Source organism: Macrobrachium nipponense, chromosome 24 (assembly GCF_015104395.2).
Source record: "Macrobrachium nipponense isolate FS-2020 chromosome 24, ASM1510439v2, whole genome shotgun sequence".
In the NCBI taxonomy this organism is placed as follows: domain Eukaryota; kingdom Metazoa; phylum Arthropoda; class Malacostraca; order Decapoda; family Palaemonidae; genus Macrobrachium; species Macrobrachium nipponense.
This window is the reverse complement of record NC_061091.1, coordinates 4,905,612-4,911,157: the sequence shown is the minus strand read 5'-3', so window position 1 is coordinate 4,911,157 and position 5,546 is coordinate 4,905,612.

The window sequence follows — 5,546 nt, the reverse complement described above, 5'->3', positions numbered from 1 at the left end:
TTTTCAGATCCTCAAATCCTTAAACCTGAACATAAACTTTGTAGATATCTCACTTTTAAAAAATCTTGAAGATATGGTTGTACAAACAAGGGCTTTGTTCTGACAATGACAATGTATTTTAACCCCCATCTGATAATAAGTACCTTGTAGCATGAATGAGTGTAGTCATTGAAGTTTCTTGTGTAAAGGTACATGTTATGAAGTCGTTTAACCACTGGACATGTATGATTGTGGTTCTCAGGAACAACCTTGCGAGAGAAGTAAAGTGGCTGAAGTTAATCTCGTAGCAGCGATGATGCAATGTCCTCCTGTTGATGAAAATTTAGCTCCGTCAACCTTTTGTTGGTTAGGTGTTGTGGGTTGGAACCACACGATTGGTTACTCATACCTCATCAAGCAGTGTCTCCTGCTCACTATCAAGTGAGTATTCCACGTTCACTTATTGAGCAGCCTCCTGGTGTCAATGCATTGTCCCCAGCTGTGCTATGCTATCCAAAGCTAATTTCAAAGCCCTAAGGGTTTGCTGAAGGCTCTGGCTTTCCTTCAGGATGACAATATGCTGCTGATAGTACTGCCTTAGGATGTGTACTACTGCAATTCCTGGGTCCATATAGAAGCTTACCCTGACTATGAACATGATAAAACTAAAGCTGCGCCCACCAGGAAGTGTATAAGAAACACATCCCTGAATAATGAAAGTTTTATCATAAAAACTTCAAATGGGTACAGTGTTCTGGAAGAGATCTCTCCGCCAAGGAAGATAGTTCCAAAAGCAGATCCAGTTCAAAGACATGCAAGTTCTCATCAGTCTTGCTGCCCCAAGACTAATAGTAGTAGTGATGCACAGAATCACAGTAAAAATCCTGAGCATCAGCCTCTAATTCAGAAATCTTTGTCAACCAAGAACCCTGATCTCTGAAAAAGATGAAAAGGGATCAAGAAAACAATCTCTTATTAAGGAGAATTTTCCTCTCCACCCTAGGATCAATACTTCCCCTCCAAAGAGAGTGAAGTAGTACATTACCACCTTAACAGTCAAGTTCGATGTCCTTCAGTGGAACTGTAAGGGTCTCGGAGCCCGGACAGAATACTTTAAAGTTTTAATGCATGAATTCAATCACGGGATTGTATGCCAGCAGTAGACTATGTTAGGTAACTCCCTATAATCGTGGACTTGATTATGCTATTTTTAACTTTTCCCCCAATTGGTGATCGTGCCCATGGAGGTGCAGCAATTATTGTTAATAAATCTCTGCAGCACTCCATAATACAATTAAATACAACTCTACAAGCTGTTGCTGTCTCAGTTATATTAGACAAAAGGATAACGGTTTGTTCATTATACCTCCCTCCAGACCTGTCTTTTAACTTTGGAGATATTCAGTCCTTGATTAATCAACTTCCCATTCCTTTTCTCTTATTAGGAGATTTTAATGCCCACAACCCCCTTTGGGGAAGTCTGTGTTTAGGCAGCAAAGGGAAAATAATTGAGGACCTTATTGACACGAATGATGTCGCCCTATATAATAATGGGTCAAAGACCTTCCACAGCATTCATAATAACCCTCTCTCTGCACTGGACCTTAGTATTTCCTCAACAAATATCCACCTTGATTTTAACTGGTCTGTTAATGAAGATTTGAATGGAAGTGATCATTACCCGATCCATCTGAAATATGTTGTAAATGCTCATCTGAAACATTACCTAAGTGGAAGGTAGAGGATGCTGACTGGGACAAGTTCAATAAAGGAGTCAATCTAGATAGGGAGTTTGAGTCATTTCATTCTCACCTGGATGCCTATGACTACTCACTGAATCCACTCTGAAGAGTGCTGAGGACTCGATTCCCAAGACAAAAGGTAAACCTCGTAGACCTGCAGTTCCCTGATGGAATAAGACTTGGTATTCTGAGGAAAGTCACTAGGAAGTGCTACTGACGATACAAAACTAGTGGCTCCCCTCAGTCTAAATTAATCTATAATCGTGCGTTAGCCAAGCAATGGCACTTTCATAAGAAAGCCAAAAGAGAAAGTTGGCTTTATTATATCAATGGAATAAATTCCAGAACTCCATTGAGAGTGGTGTGGCACAAAATCAGGAAACTAAGTGGAAAATTTGTGGTGTCACCATTACCCTCATTAAAAGTCAACAACACTGATCACAGAGCCCACTGAAGGTGCCAATGAGCTAGGAAAACACTTTTCTCAAGTTTCCGGCCCTGACAATTATTCTCTAGAATTTAAAAGAATTCGGAATGTCGAAATGACTCTGAAATTTGAATCTGGAAAATCTGAACCATACAATCACAAATTTTCCTTAAGAGAATTTCGGGAGGCACTCTCTTCAACTGAATCAACAGCTCCAGGGGGTGATTCAGTTTTATATGAAATGCTTAAACACCTCCCAGATGATGCCAAAAAGTATCTACTCAAGATTATAAACAAAATATGGGAAACTGGAATTTTACCCAAGGACTGGAAAATATCTAGAATTGTTCCCTTAAAAAAGTCTAATAAAGAAGCTTCCCAAACCACCAGCTATAGACCAATAGCTCTTACCAGCTGTGTGTGTAAGCTGATGGAAAAAACGATAAACACCAGATTAGTTTGGCACCTGGAAACCAAAGGACTAGCTATCTCCATTTCAATTTGGTTTCAGGAAAAATCGTTCTACCCTTGATCCCTTGCTGAGGCTGACCAATCAAATCCAGCAAGGATTTGCTAAATGATGTCAGACTATCGGCGTATTTTTCGACCTTGAGAAAGCATATGACACTACTTGGAGAATTGGCATCATAAAACAATTGCACAAGATGGGCATATGTGGAAGAATGATTAAATTTTTATATTCCTTTTTAACAGAAATTTTTTAAGGTTAGAGTGGGCAACTCTCTCCCAACCTTTTGTGCAGGAGGAGGGTGTTCCACAAGGAAACGTTTTAAGTGTAACACTTTTTTTCAGTGGTAATAAACAGTATAGTCCAACAAATATCATCACCTGTTAAATGCTCGCTTTTTTTGGATGACCTTGCAATATACTGCACAGGATATGATGCCTCATCAGTATGTAAACATTTGCAAAGGTCTGTTAATGCTATTACAAAGTGGGCTGATGAGAATGGTTTTAGATTCTCCTCTAAAACAGTTTCTGTAAGATTTAGTAGGTGCCGGCGTGTGGAAGAGGTTCCCACACTTAGTTTAAAAGGATCTATCATTCCTTATGAAAATGAAGTGAAATTTTTGGGAATGACCATTGACCAGAAATTTACATAAGCCAGCCACATAAATGCCTTAAAGATTAAGGTTAAATAATCTGAATATTTTAAAGTTTGTTTCTGGATTTAGTTGGGGAGCTGATAAAAAATCCCAGTTGAGGCTATGACTTGTGTAGATCCAAGCTAGACTATGGCTGTCAGATTTATTCCTCAGCTTGTAAAACCAGGCTGAAGGAACTGGACGTTGTACAAAATATGGGGCTGAGAATATGCTCAGGGGCTTTTAAAACTTCGCCTGTTGAAAGCATATGTGTTGATACTAACCAACTTCCCCTTGATCTGAGAAGGCAAGAACTAGGATTAATGTACATGGCTAGAATTAAAAGTGCTCCCAAAAATCCCTCCTTCCAGGTGCCGAGGGAAGAAGACTCACAGGTCTTTTCTGGTATAAGAGCCTCTAGACCATTTCAAGTAAGACTAAATGTAGATGTTACGAGTAATCATCTTAAATCCCAGAAAGTCATGGAAGTAAAACATCCTGTGTATCCTCCATGGCTTATTCCAGAAGCATCCGTGCGCAAAAAAGCATATAACAAAAAACTGTCCTGAGGAAGACATTAGGGGAAAATTCTTGGAACACGAAACTGTCCATACTAATGTGACAAAAATATATACAGATGGATCAAAGTTAGATGGTGGTGTTGGCTGTGCAGTTATCCTTGGTGATACAGCATATACAGCTAAACTACCTGACTTTGCATCCATATTCACAGCAGAATAAACAGCCATAGTCTCTGCTCTGGATATAGTTTTTCAAAGTAGCGACACTAATTTTGTCATTTATGTACTCGGATTCCAAAAGCACTTTAGAAGGCATTAAAAATTCAATAACTTCCGTCCGTTAGTTCAAAAAGTTCAGAAATTGCTCCTCCATTTGTATTATATGCGTAAATCTCTCTCTTTCTGTTGGGTCCCTTCACATGTGGGGATTTGCGGAAACGAGATGGCAGATAGGGAAGCGAAAGCTGCTAGTGTCTCCTCAGAAACAGCCTTTAGTAAAGTGCCTCATACAGATCTAAAAGGTCCTTTTAGGTCTTATATTTTAAGCAAATGACAAGAAAGATGGACTTCTCCTCACCTTGCCAATAATAGAAAGTACAGAAGAATTAGAAATAATATATTGCCGTGGCCTTCATCTTTCCAGTCTGATAGGTGAACAGAAATAGTTTTAAGCAGACTGAGGATTGGGCACACTTATTTGACCCATCAGTTTATTTTAGAAGGGGGCAGCCTCCCAGAACGTGCTTGCGGTGTCGAGATGCTAACAGTGGAGCACATTCTGGTTGCTTGCCCCAGATATTTTAACCAGTGAGAGATATCTTAAGGGTAAATTCCTTTGTGATATTAAGCAGATATTTCTGCTCTCATCTCCTTTTTCAAGTCTATAAACATTTTTAATAACATTTAATTATTTTTCATCTATCACATCATAGATATATTTATTTATTAAGCATTTTCTTCATTAATTCATTCATTTGTCATATGGTAATTTATCTAAACCATTTTCTTCATGCACTTAACTTATTTATAATGTAATTTATTTACTTTTCATTATGGCGCTGAATGGCTTCTTTGGCCCCAGTGCCTGGGCTTTTGCCCTAAAACTCATACATCCATCCATCCATCCTTGACTATGTCCTCAGCACAAGCAAGGTCATTATAATCGTTGTGCTTCTCATTGCAAGAGTTCACATTTGATTTGATAGGTACCATTATTCCTGAAAGATTAGTAGTAGAGATCAATCCTGTTTATTGCAACATTTCTTTGACAGGTTGGCTGACAAGTGTGGTCCAATGAGTACCCTACACTGATTTCCTAGCTGTTTATACGTTGTATGGAACCAGTGGTTGGTTATTCAGCAATGGGACCAACGGCTTTACGTGACTTCCAAACCACGTCGAGAGTGAACTTCTATCACCAGAAATACACATATCTCACTCCTCAATGGGATGGCAGAGAATCGAACTCGCGACCACCGAGGTGGGACGCCAACACCATACCAACTACGCCACTGAGGCGCTCCTAGCTATTATTGGATCATCCACTTCCTGCAGTATGACAAGGGACCATCCACTTGTGCTTTGGAACCAGCATAGTCTGTCCAGGTCAGCAGGCTTGATTCTTGGAAGTAGTTACAGGTTGGGGCTGTCCAGGGTTGGCTCATGAATGGCTAGCACCAACAGGTCTGGTTCTCTACTCTAAACTAGGTTATATAGTCATCACTCCCTGGTACATATCCAGATATCCATTCATCTAAGTCCAAGAAATACC